Source organism: Pipistrellus kuhlii, unplaced genomic scaffold (assembly GCF_014108245.1).
Source record: "Pipistrellus kuhlii isolate mPipKuh1 unplaced genomic scaffold, mPipKuh1.p scaffold_m20_p_11, whole genome shotgun sequence".
Lineage (NCBI taxonomy): Eukaryota > Metazoa > Chordata > Mammalia > Chiroptera > Vespertilionidae > Pipistrellus > Pipistrellus kuhlii.
Genome location: NW_023425416.1, coordinates 1,197,858 through 1,205,131, shown reverse-complemented (window position 1 = coordinate 1,205,131; position 7,274 = coordinate 1,197,858). Strand labels below are relative to the sequence as shown.

General features: G+C 44.6%; 1 long non-coding RNA gene across 1 annotated transcript; it reads right to left on the bottom strand.

Moving 5' to 3' along the window:
* Positions 1–3,392: 3,392 nt before the first annotated feature.
* LOC123652094 lies at positions 3,393–6,427 on the bottom strand. Its single transcript, XR_006741193.1, has 3 exons — positions 6,217–6,427; positions 4,549–4,551; positions 3,393–3,504 (listed from the first exon to the last, which is right to left on the bottom strand). It is a non-coding gene; the product is annotated as an uncharacterized LOC123652094 (long non-coding RNA).
* Between the last annotated feature and the right edge of the window lie 847 nt (positions 6,428–7,274).

The window sequence follows — 7,274 nt, the reverse complement described above, 5'->3', positions numbered from 1 at the left end:
AAAATTTCAGTTTTTTTAAAATGACTTCACAACCTACTTAACCAAAGAAAAACATATATTCTCCTTAAACTTTTCTTTGGAAATCATTTACCTTAATCATTTCTTCTTTTTATTCTTCACCAGAGGCCCAGTGCATGAAATTCGTGCAGGGGAGCCAGGGAAGGCTCAGAACCCAGCCTGCACCCTCTCCAATCCAGGACCCCTTGGGGGATGTCCGACTACCAGTTTAGGCCCAATCCCTGGGCCTAAACCAGCAGTCAGACATCCCTCTCACAATCCTGCACTGCTGGCTCCTAATCGCTCCTGCCTGCCTGCCTGCTTGCCCCTAACTGTCTCCCCTGCCATCCTGATTGCCCCTAACTAACCCCATGGTGGTCAGTCACCCCCAACTGACCCTCCCTGCCGGCCTAGTTGCCCCTAACTGCCCCTCCCCACTGCTCTAGCTGCCCCTCACTACTCCCACCAGCCTAATCGCCCCAATTGCCCCCACTGCCAGTCTGGTTGCCTCCAACTGCACCTCCTCCTCACTGACCTGGTCATCCCTAACTGCCCCCCTTACTGGCCTGGTTAGCCCCAACTGTCCCCTCACCAGCTTGGTCACCCTCACAGCCCCCTGCTGACCTGGTTGCCCTACACGCCCTGCTTGTTCAATTATTTGGTTATCCCTCACTAACCTCCCTACCAGCCTGGTTTTAGGCAGCCATCTTGTGAGTGTGTGATGGTCAATTTGCATAGTACCTTTTTATTATATAAGATTGTTGAAAGTATTATATATGTCCCCTTTTCCCCTGTTGTCCTCTCCCAGCCTGCCTCCACCACCAGCCCCTCCTCCATTGTCTGTATCCATTGGTTATGCTTATATGCACACACGTTCTTTGGTTGCTCTCTTCCCACACAACTCCCCCTATCCCCAAATCCTCCCTGCCTTCCCTCTGAGTCTGAAGGTCTGTTTAATGCTTCTGTGTCTCTGGATCTATTTTTGTTCATCAGTTTATGTTGTTCATTATATTCCACAAATGAGTGAGGTCATATGATACTTATCCTTCTCTGACTGGCTTATTTCACTTAGGGTAAAACTCTGCAAGTCTATCCATGCTGTTCCAGAGGCAGCAAAATATTAGATATAGCTTATAGCAATATCTTTACCAACACATCTCCTAGGACAAAGGAAACTAAGGAGAAAATAAACAAATGGGTCAACATCAAAATAAAAAGCTTCTGCACAGCAAAAGAAACCATCAACAAAATGAAAAGGGAGCCCACTGCATGGGAGGACATATTCATCATTTCTGAAAAAGAGTCATCATGCCCACTTTCTGACCATAGACATTTAAGCCTACAGCATCAATCCATACAATGATTTGGTGGTAAAATAATACACATTTATGGCACACTTGGGTCTGAAATCATGTGCAATGCAATCAGGTATTTTGTTTGTTTGTTTGTTTTTCTTTATGTTTTGTGTTTTGGGTGAGTTGCTAATGATAATTTTATATAATAAAAGCATAGGTGGCATCACAAGATGGCGGCAAGGGAGGGCAGTTGTGGGTGATCAGGCCTACAACGGAGGGCAGTTGGGGGGGACCAGACCTGTATGGGAGGGCATTTGGGGGCAACCAGGCCTGAAGGGAGGACAGCTGGGGGGAACTGGGCCAGTAGGGGAGGGCAGTTGGGTGCCATTGGGCTGGCAGGAGAAGGCAGTTGGTGGTGATCTGGCCAGCAGGGGAGCAGTTAGGTGTCAATTAGTCTGGCAGGGGAACAGTTAGGGGGTGATCAGGCTGTCAGGTAGAAGCAGTTAGGGGCAATCAGGCAGGCAGGCAGCCAAGCAAGTGGTTAGGATCCAGCAGTCTTAATTGTGAGAGGGATGTCCCAGATTGGAGAGTGTGCAGGCTGGACTGAGGAACACCCCCTCTCATGCACAAATTTCATACACTGGGCCTCTAGTCTATAATAGTAAAAGGTAATATGTTAATTAAACCAGATGTCGTCTGGACATCACTCTGGATATCCTTCCTGACAACGCTGGGGCCAGGGGAGAAGCAGCCCAGGTCCCGGGTGCTGGAGGGAAGCCGGTGCCAGCAGCCAGGGGAAGGAAGGCCTACACATGCACGAAATTTCATCCATCAGGCCTCTACTTAGTATATTTTTTTATAAAAAATATAGAAGTCTGTGATTAGAGAAGTCTTCTCTAAATCAAACACTTCCTTTTATTCAACCCTTTTACTTCCTGAACAGACAGGTTGGGGTGAAGGATGAGCTGTTGACCTGAAAACTGCTCCTAAACCTCAGCCAATCCTCTCTTTGGCAAAATGAGGATTGCAAATGACAGAAACACCCTCTGTCTAACGTAAAACAGGAAATAAGAAGGGCAGATGGTCGTGGAGTTGAAGGAAAGCTGGAGTGCAGAGTGATGACGGGGGAAGGGCATGCAATAAGAGCAGAGCCACAGTTGTCTAACAATTCTTCACCTTACCAGCCACAGACAGGACCCTGGGACACTGGAGGATGAGATGGGGCTATAAAAGGTAAGATGCCTCGATGGTTCCATGACTCAGAAAAGAAACACATTTTGAGAAAAGACCAAGGACAGGACTCGCTCTGATTTGGTTGCTGTGCTGGACCCTGACCCCTTCCAGGAGTTTTCTTCAGGAGCCTGACCATCCTCTGGTCCCAGGAAGGATGTATGAGCTTTGTTACATCACAGGAGATTGGCCGCCTGGTTATTGGACTTGGTGCTCCTGAAGGCCGGACTGCAGACCCTCCCCGCCCTTCCCCATGTCCCACTCTCGCTGGCAGCTGCATGTCGCTATCTTCTCCCTCGTGTGTATAATCACCAACTGGCAAGGAGTGGGGAGGTCAGAGCAGAATTTCCAGGGTGACAGACTGCTCTCCCCACCCTGCCGCATTATTGGAATAAATACAGGATCCCCCTGTCTGCCCAGCTCCGCTCAGGCAGTGGCAGAAGGCCTCAGACCACTGTGCCGGTTGCAGTGGGAGAGGCAGGGCCGGGCCCCAGGGGGAGGGGACGGGCTGCAGTGCAGTCGGGGCAGCACCTCCACCTCCACCGCTGGGGTGATGAGGCCGCCCTGCTTCTTTCTCTGCTGTGCCCCCCTCACCCACCCCCGACCCTCGCTGCTATATCCTCTCCCCAGATCAGGAGGAAGAGCAACCTGGAAATGGAGGCTTGTCCTGCTGCTCAGATAAGCAAACAGGGCAAGCCCCCTCTCGGATGATACTCCAGGTTAAATGATAAAAACGCAGAGGGACCTGTTTTGGTCAAACCTTATGTGGCCGTGTTTTGGCTACAACCTTTAGCCTCTTTGTACCTCCAGTTTCTTGCCTGCGAAATTAACTTAGTAGTTTTCGTGACCCCTACGGCCTCTGTGTGTTTCAGAATCTCATGTCTTTACTTGACTAGCACTAGAATCAGAAGGGCTGCCCACACACAGTTCCCACCCACAGCTTTCCACAGGATTTGACATACAGCAGGCATCTACTCATTTACTGAAGTGAGTATGTAAAGCAGAGTTTGCCATTCAGAGCACAATTTGCAAAATCACAAAGACATAATTTTCTGATCAGATTCCCTGTTGGCAGCAATGATTGATTATTGCCAATAGGACAAAGATAAAACAGGCTTGCACTTTAGGGATGTTTAACCTTTCCAAATGGTTGAAGGGTTTCAGGGTCCCTAGCTGCTTTATAATACCCTTAAATATTAAAATGCTGCTTGAAATTATCTTATTTCCATGAGCTCAGAATACGGAAGCCAAGGGTACATACATGGTCTGCAACTTTTGTCAGGCCAGGATTAGTTTTGTTAGGAAAAAGACCTTCCAAATATCACACTACTTCAAAAATATATCATTTTTCTATACCCTTCCTCTATATTACTCAAATCTCCAGAAATAAATATCAATTCTCCATGTCGCACGCACACAGACACACACACAGGCAACATTCATGTGTAAATTTTTGTTTTGTTTAATTTTATTCAGTTTTCTTCCCCATTCTCTAGCAATGAATGCTATTATCCTATGTCATCTCAAGTAATATATGGGAGACTACCTGACTATAATTTACTGGGCAAGTGAATGAAAAATGCTTTCATTTACATGATTAAAATTTAATTAACATTGTTAATTAACATTGATTTTTTAAACTTTTTCCACTGAAGTGTAACACTTAACATTGACCTTACCTTTTAAAATAAAAGCGAGGTGTTAAGAAAGCCCAGGGAAATTGATGATTGATAACATGTGTTATGATCTAGCTCCTGTGACCTGGGTGGAAGTTACGAAGTAATGTTCATTGTACCATATAAACCCTAATGATGGTTAATGTTAGCTAATTAAGATGAACGCTGAATTGAGCCAGCCTTGCTCATGGGTGTATCAATATCTTATTACAGTCTAACAAAATATTATTTTAGTCAAAACCATATATAGTGAATCAATTTAGAGTCTCACTAAGAAATACATTTTGAATCAAATTAGACATTAAAACCACATTTTAATCTTTGTTGCCAACAGAGATAATATTAAACACCTTCTTAAATGTAATGTTATACCATGTGGTTTTTCTTTGTTTCATTTCATGTTGAATCTGAAACATAGACGCTGTGTTTGTATATTATCACGTAAGAAATCATGAATATTTGCCACTCCTAATTTTTAAAATATCAAGTGTATGCTTCTCATTAATCTATCTGAGTTCTTACAAATGCGCCTAGGTAACTCGAAACAGCCATTTCTACTGGCTACTGAAAACATCCGACTTCCACATCTGTCACGACCTTCATTCATTTCCTTCTTCCCCAGTACAATGTCTCCGGAATACGTACATTTACCCTGACATGCTGGTGTGTCCTCACCACGTGGTTTTGACTCTCTGGGCTACCATGTGTTTGTGCTAAAGATAAGGGGATTAAGATACCTAAAATAGTTAATTTCTTATAAGTTTTGGTCGTTTGTTTAATATTTGAATGCCTTACTATGACAGTGGGCACTGAGGATGTATACCTGAAGAAAGGTAACATCTAATGAGAAATACTTTAATACCCACAGTGTACTTAGTTGATCAAACCTAGAATGGCTCCTCAGATAGGGCAACAGTCACTGATGGTCATGAACTCATCCCAGATGAAACCAAAAGGCCCATGTGTCTGTGGAAAGACAGTTGGTTTGGAATGGAAAAGACTCACATGATGTCTGTGTGCCACTCACTGGCCAGGTGGGTTAGTTCTGTGCCTTCTAGAGAAGAAGATGAGGATGAGGATGAGGATGAGGATGAGGATCCTGTGCCTGGAGCTGAGAGCTGGCACGCCTGAGAAACATGGATGGCATGAAGGTCCACAAGAACTTCCAGCTTCCCTGTGCAAGCTTCAGACCTGGGAATAACTAATTCCCAGGCAGGGCTTTGCATACAGATAAATGGTTTGAGCAGTATTTTAAAATGGTACTATTAGATTATAAGCAAACAAAGATGTAAAATAGAGTGCAGTGTCTCTGGGGAACTTGGGGGCAAGAAACATTGGTTTGCTGAGATCCTCCCTAACTTCCGGGTGAGACCCCAGCCCTCAGGCACTGTCCCTGTGGGATGAGGACTCAGGTAGGAAGGACTGCTGATTTGGAGTCCTGCCCTGTCCCACCCTCTGTGCATAGTACACATGCAAACACACACACACACACACACACACACACACACGCACATTCTGTCTGTTCATTGCTCTGTATCCAGAGCTTATAATAGTGTCTGCACAGTAGAAACTCAATTATATGCTGAACTAATAAATAAATACACTCACTTTTATGTGGAAGGTATTTGGTGGTTCCCTTTATTTCGAAATATAGAGGCACAAGAAGTTTTTAGAGGGTTGAAATAAAATATCAATACTTGTGATGATGCCATTACTATCTGCATAAATATATTGCTACAGAAGCCTTCCCATGGTAATTTGCTAACATCTCTTCAGACCTTCAGATGGAACATACCATATTATTCACAGCATAATTCAACTCTAAAGAAATAGATACAAGCATATATACATGTATTTCCTAGATGTGTATAAATATAAAAAAAAGACTGGAAGGATGTATTCCAGAACATTAACAGTAGTCATAGTGTTGGATTTGAGGGATGAGATTTCAGAGGGCTTTTATCTTATCTTGTTTTATTTTTCATTTCCTTTTTTTCTGTCTTTTCTAAATTTTATACAATGAATTGTTGAAGAATATTTCCAGCGTATCTACGGTTGTGGCTGGTTTCCATGACTCCCATCTCTGAGACATGGGGCCTGTTCCTCAGCGGCGCCCAGGCTGCGGCTGCTTTTCTCATCTCTGGACACACGGCCTCTCCGAGCTCACACCCTGCGCTGGCTCACGCCGGAGTGACTGGCAGTGAGTGGAAATTAAAAACACTGGTTGGCATTAAAGGTCACTGCTTTATTAGAATTATTCATTCAAATACAATTAACTCACCCTGCTGGGGGGAGCGGGGGAAGGGAGTGGGGCAGATTTTACTCCAGGGAGAAGGAAGATCTAAACCTTTCTCCTATTTGAATTTTTTTCTTTCAACAACTTTATAGGCATGGCAGCTTGAAACAAAGGAAAGCCATAGAGTGGGAAGGCGTTTCCTTTGATACATGTGAGGGAGGGTTAAGTTCCTTATTTTGAGCAGGGAATGTGGTTTGAAACAAGTAGGGTCTTAGGAAACCTCGCTCAAATAGTGATCCCATTACCCAGCGGGCCTCTCAGCACCGGACTGGAATGTCAGTCAATGCCCGGATACAAACACTTCTTTCACAGGCCACCAGGGTTAGTAAGAGACAATTCTTCTGGCGTAATGGAAGAGGTTGAGATTGAGGGTGAGTCTGAGCAAAGAAAGCAAGAAGGTCTGGGAAACTGGTACCTCACACACCGGCAGCAGGCCAGGGGATCGCTGTCACCAAGCCCGTGTCCGTGTGCCGAGTTCATGGATGTTGGGCAGCTTGGTCTGAAGGTTATTACTCCTGCAGCTTGGTTTGCAGGTTATAATTTCATTCTTTGGAACCAATGACTCCAAAGGGATGAAACTTTCAGAGCTCAAAGCCTTCTGATATCCTGAAGATGTATCAAATGAGACTCACCATTGTTTCTACACTTGGCTTGGAAATAACAATCACATGCACCCCATTTTCCTTGGAGTTCTTTTGTTTTGTTTTGCTTTATTTTGTTTGTTTAAAGCTTTTACCGCTTCTTTCTAGTCCTAAGACCACAGCAAAGTTCACAGAGAAA